Raw genomic sequence first — 14,236 nt, forward strand, 5'->3', positions numbered from 1 at the left:
ATGTGAAATCACATGGTGAAACATGGAGGCTGCACGGAGGATGTTCTAACGTTTCTCATCCAAATCCGAGAATAGAAGCCATCGTTGTAAACCCGAGGAAACGGTTCCTGTGTGATTACCAGAGTCCATGTAGCTAGCGAGAAAGGATTTCAGGCCACGTCTGCTACATGGCTGTCTAAACGGTTACTCCCAGCAGGCGCTAGCCGCCCGATATTATGACAGCTGGACGAATATTCTAGACCAGTCTGCCACCAGCGAAGATCATAACTTAACAACTATCAACACCTCTGATGTGGCACCATGCTGTTCCCCTACCACAGTGGTGATACCATCGTAACGTAACAAAGTGTGCCCACCTTTCGGGTGGACTGTGTGTTATTGGGGCAGCTCCTTTTTCATTTCACTGCCCGTTACAGTCTGGGTAAATTGCGAGCTGTGAGTTACGGTGCCACAGCCCCACATATAAACCTTCTAACTTTAATACTTGTGTTATTGCATTAATCTTAAATGTAAAATTATGCCCCTTAATTAGTAAATTTGCGAAAATCAAATTTTTCTAGCCTGCCTAAACATCTACATAGGCAACCTGTTAATGCACTTAGTGACTGCCTTATGTGTATAACAATGTAGATATAATAGCTGTAAAGTGTGCTGTTATCCGTCGTAATTAAGTATCAAATGAATAAAATGTCTTAAAATGGAACAGCTATATCGGTAGTGATAAAATCAATGAAGGTGTAGTGGCATGGTTCTATATGTTGTGTTGCAGACTGTTCAGACATGCTGCACCTGCTATGTAACGATCATATAGTGGTTATCAAAATCTTGTTCCAGAACCGCATTCGAACCTGCATTTCCTGCTTCCAGGAAACAGTCACCTTAACCAATAGGCTATCTCGACAAGCTTCCATGTGTGATACAGACGTTGAACATGATCTCTATGGCGCGTGCTATAGCAGCTTTGAGCTATTGTTCATCTTTGATGCTACAAAGCACAACTCTTCTATTGAAAAGGTTCCCATAGACTTTGAGGTATGCATTTTAGAGTCCATGTTTACTAGATAACTTAACTCCTTATACAGCCTGCTCCCATTATATGAAAGCGATGACTCAACATATATAAGGTATTTGTTTCGGAGTGTAGAAGATAAAGAGGTGCTCACAGCTCTAATTGTATGCATTTTAGAGCTCCTGTACAATGGATTTTTTTTTTACTTCGAATGATATTTTCTGTCATATCCCTGAATACTGACCATTTCACTTGGGCGAGTCTTTGTGACCCACACGAATGATCAGAGGTGAAAAGACAGAAAAATTAAATCGTCATAAAAGTTACAACTTAACCGAGATAAATAAGCCTTTAGACTCTTTGATGACTACGAGCAATACGTATAATGAACTTACTGATAAAGGAGGGGGTAGCTTGGTGTGACCTTCCGGGAACCTACAAAATATTCCAGCTAGGTGATCTGTCTTCTCGCGAGACAGCCGATGATCTCATCTACTTACCGAATTCCAGGAAGGAACCACTGAATATGGTAGCAGCAGCGTGTAAGGCAAAATAAATCGTTAAAGGTTTCTCGTCTGGGTTTTTATTGGTCTCAGGAGCATAAAATATTTCTCGTTATACAATTGACAATTATCTGTCTCTATTTGATATAAAGAGTGCAAGGGCTTTTTCGCCCACGAAAGAAACTATATGTGTTGTATGTAAATAATACTGAATTTGCTTGAAAATTCAGTATTGTCATTAAACTGGTTTAGAGAATGACAAAAAAAATGCCTGTAATCGAGACCTTTTCTTGGAACAGTCCGCTTTATGTAGACCTAATAAGAAGGTATAAGGCATTAAATTCTTGAAAGTGAGATACAAACACAATCGCAATCTTTCCATAAATCCAACATGATGAGAAAGGTAAAAAATGGGTTTTCAATAAAATAGTGGAAACATATGTTAATACAATTAATGCACTGATGGACAAACTTTACTTCGTTGTACTTAACAACTGACAGTGCAGTATATTCATATACCGCTCCAGTGTAGCTACTAGTTTTTTTCCATTGGTTTTACAGCTTACACAGAGTTATTCAGTGAAGTAATGGATCCTTCCTGTTTTTGGGGGTCTACTAATTTGACCGAAATATAAAAAGGACAAACATTTCTGGTAAGATACGTATAAGGTAATATCAACAGCAGCAGAAAAATGGTATAACAGGAATAGGATTCGTTGTGAACAGGACGGCAGTTCAGAGATTGAGTTACTGTGCACAGTTCAGTGACAGGGTTTTCCTCATCAGAATCGACAGCAAACCAAAACTGGCAACGACAATTCTGGTACACGTACAGACGCCACAAACAGAAGAAGAGATAGAGGAAGTACATGAAAATATTAAACGGGTATTTCAGTACGAAAAGGGAGATGAAAATCTAATAGTCGTGGGAGACTGGAATGCGGTTGTAGAGGATGGAGTAGAAGAAAGGTTCGCGGGAGGATATGGGCTTGTTAGTACGAAACAGAGAGGAGAAAGACTGACTGAGTTCTTCATTAAATTTGAGATGGTAATTGCGAATACTCTGTTGAAAAATCACAAGGCAGCAGACATACTTGGAAAAGGCCGGGATGTACATACAGAAAGATTTTAGTTAGATTTAATCATGGTCAGGCAGAGATTCTTAATACTGGATTGTAAGGCCTACGCAGGGGTAGATATTGACTCAGATGACTATTTGGAAATGATGGAGCTTAGATTGAAGTTTAAGAACCTAGTCAGAAAGATTTATTGAGCAAAGAAGTGGGATACGGAAATAACGAGGATTGAAGTTCTCTGAAGCTATAGACACAAGGGTGATGAACAACTGAGTGGGCAGTTCAGCTGAAGACGATTGGACATCTCTAAAAACGGCAGTCATAGAATTTGGAGAGAAAAATGTAGGTAAAATGAATGTAACTGCGAATAAATCATAGGTAACAGTAGAAATGCTTAGAGAAGTGTTTACAGAAATTCAGGAATACAGACAGACACTTAGGAATGAAATAAATAGGAAGAGCAAGGATGATAAGACGAAATGGCTAAGTGAAAAATGTGAAGAAATCCAAAAAGAAATGATTGTTCCAAGGACTGACCTAGCATATAAAAAAGATAAAACAGTCTTCGGTGAAGTTAAAAGCAAGGGCGGTAACATGAAGTGTGCAAAGGGAATTAAGATGTTAAATGATGATGAGAGAGCGGATAGGTGGCAAGACTATATTTAGGGCGTATATGAGGAGGAGACCTTAGCTGATGACGTGAAAGAAGAAGAAACAATAGACGACAAGGAAGAGAAAGGAAATTCGGTACTAGAATCAGGATCTAGAAGAGTTCTGGAAGACTTAAAATAAAAAAGGGAGAAGTGATAAATCATATTCCATTGGAATGTCTGAAATCACTGGGGAAAGCGGCAAGAAAACGATTATTCATATTTTAGCATAGAATGTATGAGACTGACGAAATAGCATCAGACTTTCGCAAAAACATCAGCCACACTATTGGTTCTGAGCCCTATGGGACTTAACATCTGTGTTCATCAGTCCCCTAAAACATAGAACTATTTTAACCTAACTAACCTAAGGACATCACACACATACATGCCAGAGGCAGGATTCGAACCTTCGACAGTAGCGGTCGCGCGGTCCCAGATTGTAGCGCCTAGAACCGTTCGGCCACACTATTCCCAGGGTTTCAAGATCCGACAAGTTCAAGAATCAGTCATGTTATTAGCTCATGTAACTAACTTAATATACAGAAGAATGAAAAAGAAATTTATGTTTGTGTTAGATGACTATCAGTTTGCTTAATTTTAAACATTTTCATCTAGGTCACACGACGAGGCCCATTCAACGAGATTAAAGTGAATTTGCTACAGCTTGTTTAATAGAAGTGACAAAACTTTATGGTTATGCTTCAAGTTTTATAATGTTGACTTACGACACTGCTTGTTTTAGGCTAACATTTAAATAACATTTTATGTTCTGAAGAAGACGTTATTACTAACGTTGAAACCTAGGTAAACGATAAAATTAACCTGCCACTGTAGGTTGTATTTTCTTATATAATATCAGTTTGGCTTTAACAAAGGTAAAGGCAACAGACACGCAATTCTGACGTTGCGGTTGAAAATGGAAGCAAGACTGCAGATAAATCAAGACACATTCATAGTATTTGACGACTTAGAAAAAGCGTTCGACAATTTAAAATGGCGCAAGATGTTCGAAATCCCGATGAAAGTGGGGGTAAGCTATAGAGAAAGACTGGTGATCAAGATGTACGAGAACTAAAGGGGGACAATAAGAGAGGAAAACCAAGAACGAAGAGGACGGATTATAAAGCTTATGAGGCAGGGATGTAGTCTTCCACCCCTGCCGTTGAACGTATACGTCGAGGAAGAAATGACGAAAGTAAAAGAGTTTCCAGAGTGGGATTAAATTTCAACGTGAAACGATATCAACGTCAAGACTCGTTGATAACATTCCTACACTGAGTGAAGATGAAAACGAATTACAGCATGTGTCGAGTGGAATGAATAGTCTAATGAGTACTGAATGCGGACTGAGAGTACAACAGAGAAATGCGAAAATGATGAGAAGTAACAGAAATGACGGCAGCGACAAAATTAACATCGTAACTGGTGATCAGGACGTAAATGAACTTAAGGACTTCTGCTATCTAGGCAGCAAAATAACCTATGTCGGACAAAACAAGGAGACCATCAAAAGCACATTAGCATTGGGAAAAGGGGCATTCCTGCACAAGAGAAGTCTACTGGTACGAAATTTAGGACTTAATAGGAGGAAGAAATCTGTGAGAATATACGTTTGGAGGCAGTGAGACATGGATAGTTGGAAACCGGAATAGGGCAGAATGTAATACGTGGTATTACAGGAGAGTCTTGAAAGTTAGGTGGACTGATAATGTAAGGGATAAGAACGTTCTCCGCAGAATCGGCGAGGAAAGGAATACACGAAAAACAGTAACAAAGACAAGTGAAAGGACGACAGGCCATCTATTAAGACACCAGGGAATAAATTCAATGACACCAGAGGGTAAAAACTGTAGAGGAAGAGAGAGAATGCGATAATTGAGGACGTATATAGCAGCTCCTTCTTTGAGATAAAGAGGCTGGCACAGGAGTGGAATTCGTGGTAGGACGCATCAAACAAATCAGAAAAATGTTATTTAAGTATCAGCGGACTTGAGCCGCAATGGCCATTAAAAAGCGATCACAAAGTGCTTTTGTATCAGTAACATGAATATACCATCACGCACGCCAGACAAAAATGTTTGTTACCCTGCAAACTCGTCTCGTGTGTTTGAACATTTGTACAAATATCTCAGTTCAATCGCAGTCCGGCAGAATGTAGTATAGGTGACTAAAGTATACAGTCAACTGCAGCTCCCACAGATAATGTTCCCAAAAGAAAATCTGGTATCGCATTTTATTCTTCAGAAGCTGCAGGCAGTTGATCTGTGACTCTAACTGGTAGTACTGATAACTAGTTTCTATGAAGTAAGTCCTGGGGTACCATTATGATACGTTCACTCAAGAACACCGTCAAACAGAAACAGATTGCTGTCACAAAGGATTTCTCTCGCAAAGCTAGTAAGCTCTGAAAGATAAAGTCGAATAATATAAATGAACGTTATCTACACTCCTGGAAATTGAAAAAAGAACACATTGACACCTGTGTGTCAGACCCACCATACTTGCTCCGGACACTGCGAGAGGGCTGTACTAGCAATGATCACACGCACGGCACAGCGGACACACCAGAAACCGCCGTGTTGGCCGTCGAATGGCGCTAGCTGCGCATCATTTGTGCACCGCCGCCGTCAGTGTCAGCCAGTTTGCCGTGGCATACGGAGCTCCATCGCAGTCTTTAACACTGGTAGCATGCCGCGACAGCGTGGACGTGAACCGTATTTGCAGTTGACGGACTTTGAGCGAGGGCGTATAGTGGGCATGCGGGAGGCCGGGTGGACGTACCGCCGAATTGCTCAACACGTGGGGCGTGAGGTCTCCACAGTACATCGATGTTGTCGCCAGTGGTCGGCGGAAGGTGCACGTGCCCGTCGACCTGGGATCGGACCACAGCGACGCACGGATGCACGCCAAGACCGTAGGATCCTACGCAGTGCCGTAGGGGACCGCACCGCCACTTCCCAGCAAATTAGGGACACTGTTGCTCCTGGGGTATCGGCGCGGACCATTTGCAACCGTCTCCATGAAGCTGGGCTACGGTCTCGCACACCGTTAGGCCGTCTTCCACTCACGCCCCAACATCGTGCAGCCCGCCTCCAGTGGTGTCGCGACAGGCGTGAATGGAGGGACGAATGGAGACGTGTCGTCTTCAGCGATGAGAGTCGCTTCCACCTTGGTGCCAATGATGGTCGTATGCGTGTTTGGCGCCGTGCAGGTGAGCGCCACAATCAGGACTGCATACGACCGAGGCACACAGGGCCAACACCCGGCATCATGGTGTGGGGAGCGATCTCATACACTGGCCATACACCTCTGGTGATCGTCGAGGGGACACTGAATAGTGCATAGTACATCCAAACCGTCATCGAACCCATCGTTCTACCATTCCTAGACCGGCAAGGAAACTTACTTTTCCAACAGGACAATGCACGTCCGCATGTATCCCGTGCCACCCAACGTGCTCTAGAAGGTGTAAGTCAACTACCCTTGCCAGCAAGATCTCCGGATCTGTCCCCCATTGAGCATGTTTGGGACTGGATGAAGCGTCGTCTCACGCGGTGTGCACGTCCAGCACGAACGCTGGTCCAACTGAGGCGCCAGGTGGAAATGGCATGGCAAGCCGTTCCACAGGACTACATCCAGCATCTGTACGATCGTCTCCATGGGAGAATAGCAGCCTGCATTGATGCGAAAGGTGGATATACACTGTACTAGTGCCGACATTGTGCATGCTCTGTTGCCTGTGTCTATGTGCCTGTGGTTCTGTCAGTGTGATCATGTGATGTATCTGACCCCAGGAATGTGTCAATAAAGTTTCCCCTTCCTGGGACAATGAATTCACGGTGTTCTTATTTCAATTTCCAGGAGTGTAAATACAACCCATCGCCTGCTCTCACGTATGAACAGGGTCATAGTACCTCTTACCGCCGACTGGCGAGCTTGGAGCGCAACCGAAATCTTCTGCGTGCTTCGCAGCTCTTTGTAGCCCTTCGTTCACCTTCAAGAAGTTAACAGTATTCCTTTGTTTATTGAATTTATGGGTTTACTGCGTAGCGTTATTATTGTAGTCGATCGACACGCAAGTCGCCGAAGTGGCGTCAAGTCAAAAGATTTGCACCAGGCGACGGGTCTACCCGACGGGAGGCCCTGCCCACACGGCATTTCATTTCATTTCAGTGTAGTGGAGCCCTCGTGACCAGCATGCTCTTCCCAGTACCACTTAATGTCAGAAGATGACTGATATTTAATAAAGTAAAATCGTTTCTTCACTCCAGAACACTAGTGATTCCCCTAAGTCGTTATTGTCAAATTAGAGACTCTGACAAGGCTCGCGTTCCCGGTTCTACCCTTGTGACCGAGCGCTTCTAGGCACTACACTCTGGAACCGCGCGACCGCTACGATCACAGGTTCGAATCCCGCCTCGGGCATGGATGTGTGGAATATAATTAGGATAGTTAGGTTGAAGTAGTTCTAAGTTCTAGGGGACTGATGACCTACTGCTCAAACCATTTGAACCATCATCACGTCGTCCGCCCCGGTAGCTGAGTGCTCAGCGCGACAGACTGTCAATCCAAAGGGCCGGGTTCGCTTCCCGGCTGGGTCGGAGATTTTCTCCACTAAGGGACTGGGTGTTGTGTTGTCCTAATCATCATCACTTCATCCCACATCGACGCGCAAGTCGCTGAAGTGGTGTCAAATCGAAAGACTTGCACCATGCGAACGGTGTACCCGACGGGAGGCCTTCGTCACACGACATTTCATTTCATCATCACGTCGTATGATCCGGTTGCTACCTCTGTCTCCGTGGGAAGTGGTTCCTGTTCAGTGGTGGCTTGATCTGTGCTACTGCCTAATGCTGCGAACTACCTTCAGCTACGTATAGAGTTTCAACAGACGTAAAATTTAGAAAAATAAAACTCTTCAAAACAAGGGCTACTTCACACATTGCCTTAGGTGTTTTATTTTTATACATTTATATATTTTGTTAAGTAAAAGGTACAATAAATGTCATCCCAGAAATAACTTTTACGCTCCCTAGGTTGTCAGTAATAATAGATGCAATGATATGGTTCAAAATTGTTTAAGTTCTCTCTCGACAGCGCAACAACATTTTGGTTCGGAATAACGGACAACAAAAACGCACACATTCTCCTAGGTGTTTTCTTTTAAAAATTGTTTTTTAAACATAATTCCAGTTCTGGAAATAGTGAAGCCATGATATTGTGACTGATACTGGCATCCTATGCATACGGGTCATTTCTTCTTTACCGTGCACCAAACTTTCCCGTTTTTCCTTTCAGTTTCCAGAACAGGTATAAAACCTAGTTATAAGTCATTTGAAGCAAATTCTCTTAAGAAGATCTCATGGGAGATATACGGAAAACAAACAGAGTTCATAGTTTTAAGTAAGTATCAAGAGGATATTTTCAGTTTCTGAATATCCATACAAGATTTTCATTACATTCTCCATACTCTCGTAAATCTATATCCATTACTTTTAATAAACATTCTTAAACAATTCATACAGAGCAATACAACGAAGGAAATCTTTTAATGTCAACATTCTAAACAAGAGATACAAGATTTGAAAACAGTCTCTGTAAACAGTGTTGTTTGAGCAACATCATCGTATAATCCATTACATTAATTTATATGTAATTAAACACTTTATTCACACTCCCTGCATTTTTGATACCGCCCAGTCGAATTCCATAGGAGCATTTTTATCGTGTAATCAAAATATAAACATAAATATAAAAAATAGATACTTTCAAGGTCATCACATGCGACATTCACTCTCTGTTTAATTCGTAATGCCACTTGGCAATCCACCACAACACTCTGAACAATCATTTACAACTCGATGGCCGGCCGGAGTGGCCGAACGGTTCTAGGCGCTACAGTCTGGCACCGCGCGACCGCTACTGTCGCAGGTTCGAATCCTACCTCGGGCATGGATGTGTGTGATGTCCTTAGGTTAGTTAGGTTTAATTAGTTCTAAGTTCTAGGGGACTGATGACCTCAGAAGTTAAATCCCATAGTGCTCTGAGCCATTTGAACCATTTGAACAACTCGATGGTCGTTCTTTTATGACCCACAACACTAAGACGTAAATTTTTATTTACATAATATTCCACTCGAGAGCAACATCTGCTGATCCTGATGCTATGTTCTCGTTGAGTTGCGTCATGGGCTGCCACACGGACGCAGTTTCCTAATGCGTCCGATTCTTTATTGACTGAGACTCGGCTTTTGTTTCCCACTATGGTCATTTCGTTATTATGGCTCCATATTTCCCATACATCAAGGCATGAAGCATTTCATTGTAGGTACACGTAACAGGGAAAAACGTTTTGTCTGCAATATAATAATAAGATTTTACATTTCCCTTCATGTCTATATAATAGTAACTTCTCGCAAATAATTATTCCCTTCCTTTGGTTATGAAATAACAGCCTCCTACTTAATTCTTTTACATTAATGGTAACACCATTACAAGCAAACTATTATTGTAGAATCCATGTTTACCAACACCCATTAACATTACCAATTTTCATATTTTTGTGTTACAGCCAATTAGTCTCTCGACGCTTCCCAACTTACGCCTCTGCGACGTATTCATGTGCCACAGCCATGCCAGTCGGCCACCGCGTCTCGATCGGTCATTAGCGTCGGGCTAACATTCTGGCTGGCACCTCTTTAAATGACTGGCTATGAGTCAGAGACCTCTCGATGCCTCACCCTATCTGCTGTTCAACCCATAGTAACACGTGTATGTTGAAGGACAGTAAGCAGATATTTTGTGCAAAGTGACATTTTTCGAATATAATATTCTTAGCTTACTACACACAAACACTTTTATGTGACATTTAAGTCTTTTAAACAACGTCTATTTATTTACAACGAGGTTCTTCTTCCAGTACCTGGCATTCAATCCGATAACAGAGAAACAACTTTTCTTAGCTAGTACGGTTTTTTTTATATCAAACACGTTATATAAGACGTTTACTAACTGTGGTTTGGGATGTGACACTTTTAATGGGATGTGGATGGGCTCTCTGTTTACTACATAACGACTTTCAAAAACTTCGCCCAAATTCTTCATGACATGATGAGTTTTCAATGATTTCCATTGGGTCCTAATTATTTTGGTACGAATTTCTGGTCATACCCATCCCTTCAGTAGCTTCGCTTCTATGTCAATAACTTCAGAGCCACCTTCCTCTCCTCTGCGAAACTTATCTTTTGCTCTTGCTGCTAAGTGGCAGTGGTCACTACGTAGTGGTATTATATAGTAACATTACCCAATAGTTCTTCGCCTCGTGTTTTTAGCATTCATATAAATGTCACTGCAGATATATTATTTTGTTCGAACAACAGAACCCTGAATTGGTAACATCTGCCTCTGTACACAAAAACCATATACTGTCTGTAGTTTTCTGACAACTCAGTCTGTGCCAGTAGCCAGCTGTCAAATCAGCAGTGAACAGTTTGCTAGCTCCTCTCACTTTTTCTGCTGTTTACCAACATAGTCATCCCGCCTTTTATGAAACCTTTTACGAAAAGCAGCAGGGTCCACAAAAACGCACTTCCTATAAAAAGGCCAATACAATGATCTGATACCGTCATAACACTAGCATCCAACATTATCCGCCGAATTCTCACACGTAGTAACACTTCATACTTACCACTTTACTCAAAGAAGATAGTGTTTTGTTTACTTCCTTGTGTACTATTTGACAAATACATATCTATGAACATTCCCCTGATTTTTTCATAAGACTGGTAGGATTCTCCTGCTCCTATTCCCTAAGCTAGAGCACCCAATTCCCTATTCCGTTCTGCTAGTAGGACAACCTTTCTACTATCCTCGCAGTATTCTGGTAACACTTCGTTAAACTATTTTTTTAAAATCTTTTTGATATAATTTCCCCTTAGCAGTGAAGTCATGCAAAGCACCTACCTTCAAGTAGTGGTTGTCATTGTGAAAGTTTCTCCTACTTTTACTCACAATAATAAAATAATATATTTTTAAATAGAATTCATTCTCTCGGCAAAGGCGTCAGTGCCTCTAGCAGTAACATCACTGACCTTCTGCTGAATAAGGGATACTTTCTCGGACTCAGAAAACTCTTTTACGGTATATTATTTCTTACAAAATTTTGAACTGAGCCCATACTGCTAGAAAATGTACTTCCATTTTCACGTATTTTATTGTTAAATCCAGGTGTTACGACATAGTGTCCCTCAATCTATTTGCCAAAATTTTTGTGTAAAGTTCTGATTCCGTCAGTGAGACTCTTCATACATTTGCTTTTTCCACTATTGTCACCTCATCAGCAGTGTTTCTACGATATAATTTTTTGGTTTCTTTGTCCCATTCCTTCAGTTTCGTCTATTTTTCATCTACGTTACTGAATTATTTCTTAGCATCTTTAATATGTGTTACTAATATATCATTTGTCTCTTTGTTAGTTTCCTGAATGGTTTTCCTTACTTCATCAAATTTTTGATTAATTTCGGTAAGAGATTTTTTATTTGTTTCTCTCATTCGTTTTATTTTAGCACATTGATCCCTAAAAGATTTCGTACTTACATCTCTCATTCCTCTCATATACTTCAGAAAATATTGCAACAACGCCGTGGAAATCCATTCCCCATTTCATTTTTTATTAGTCTCTTTTTCTGTACTAATAATCTGAGTACTTGCTTCAATAGTATGTCTTGTAGCATCCACAATTTCTGTTAATTTGGATACATTCTCAGCAATAATTTCCTGAGTAGCCTATTGCCCTCTGCTACTTCATCCGGTAGGCTCACAGCCGAATGAGCCATTATCTGCTCCTCATTTACCTTTACATCATAAATTTCTATTTCCTATATTTACGTTAGATACTTCAGCGGAGTATAAGTCACTAATACTTTCATCAGAGTCTTCATTTCCTTCACTGATACTCAGTTACTGATGTTCTACAGAGTTACTCATACTGATTTCTTGCCTTATTCTTCCACTACCAGGTATTATACCCTCCTATACTACAAACTTATTCTATACCCGCTCTTACAGCAGATGTGAAATTTCGATTACTTTAGATAACTTTCTGCATTCTCCACACGTCGTAGCTGCTCGAAGAAAGGGCATTCCTATAGAAGAGAAGTCCTGTAGCATCAAATATGGGCTTTAAATTGAGTAAGAAATTTTTGAGAATGTACGTTCGGGACCTAGTATTCTATGTGAGTGAAACAGGAACTGTGGGGAAAATTGAACAGAAGAGGACAGAAGCATTTGAGAAGTGATTCTACAGACGAACCTTGAAAATTAAGTAGAGTGATAAGGTACAGAATGAAGACGTCCTCCGCAGAATCACCGAGGAAAGTAATATATAGAAAACACTGACAAGCACAATAGACAGGATGGTAATACGTATGTTACGACATTTTCCATGCTATTTTGGCGATCTATGTGGAGTAAAAGCTAGAGGGATACACGCAAAAAGACGGAAAAAAGAGTCCCTGGGTGCCAATAAAATGTGTTTTTCTGCCAACACTGTAAGGTAGTAACAATTCGGTGAAATGAAACTGTTTCTTTCTCGACGTTAAAAAGTTCCGAGAGCATGGTAAAGCCTATTAAAATAAATGAACAGTATCTGAATAAGTCCTATTGCCGAGTCTCACACACCGCTTGGTACTCAGATGAAACCTCTTGCTTAAATCGTAACAGTCCGCAGCCCTTCGTACATCTTACCAAGTTAAGAATATTCATTTTGTAACTCAATGAAAAGAGGATAGTTAAATTCGAGAAAATTTTACTGATGCTCGTATCACTCTTTCGAATCCCGATTATATGGAAGTTCAGATGAGTAAAGCTGATACATTGTAATTTCTACTGTGGATAGTGGTTTTGCGACTCGTTTACAGGTTGTGTTGGTAATAAAGTGACAAACAGTTGTTGGAGAGCAGATAAATTTCAGATCTTTGGATTGTACTTGTATTAAACGTGATGAAACTAATAATTTTCAAAATTGTGGAATAATAAAAATCGGAATCGGTAAAGTAAATGTACATTGCAAACATTCGACTTTCCCAATGCGGGCAATCTGCACGTAAGTAGCGCGTAGTTGGCGGGCATATCGACACTTACCAAATGGATCTCCTTTCAACTTAAGAGATACTGAAAAAACACGTGTCTTGCTATCGTTACTGAGAAGGGTTAGCAGAGTGCTTTGAAACTGAATCGTAGAGAAATGTATAAACTGCATTTATTATTATTCAACTCTTTATATGCTGATACAATGGTGTTTAAACGCTAAGCAACTGCAGACAAGAAGACAACGAAAAGAAGTGATGACCAAAGATAGGAGGTAAATTGTGCCTTACTAATTTCGAACAGAATGTGGTAATCCCCATCTGGAATGGCTGCACGAATACAAGATAATACAAAGAGAAAAAACAGATTAAGTTGTTTATTAAAAACTATAAGAAATGGAAACGCGTTGTGTATGTCGCTAGATACAGGTGGGTTTGAAGTGCTATGTTCACAGAGACGCTATACCATACACTTAACACGAGCACCATACAATTCTCGAGAAACACCGTAGCGGTGTTTCGTTCCATTCTACACACGAATCAGTAGGTCCCAGTTTACAGAATCGAACAGATTCAACAATTCCATTTCTCAGCTCTTGAAGAGTAGCTATTACATGTGGGACAAAGACTCTGTCTTTTATGTGCTCCCACAGAAGAAAGTTGCAAGGTGTAAGGTTTGGTGACCTGGGAGACCAAAAACGATTAACTAGATTTTGTTGTTCACCTCTTCCAATATAACGCAGTGGAATAGTGTTACCAAGATAACGCAGCGCTTCAAAGTGAAAGTGATTTTGCGGGGGGCAGAAGGAGGGGGGAGGGTGCGGTGATGGATAAAAATGAAGTCATTGCAATCTTCATGCTCTGTACCCACGTATGACATTCCTATCACAGTTCCCTCCCAAAAAAAGAAA

Source organism: Schistocerca gregaria, chromosome 6 (genome assembly GCF_023897955.1).
Source record: "Schistocerca gregaria isolate iqSchGreg1 chromosome 6, iqSchGreg1.2, whole genome shotgun sequence".
NCBI lineage: Eukaryota > Metazoa > Arthropoda > Insecta > Orthoptera > Acrididae > Schistocerca > Schistocerca gregaria.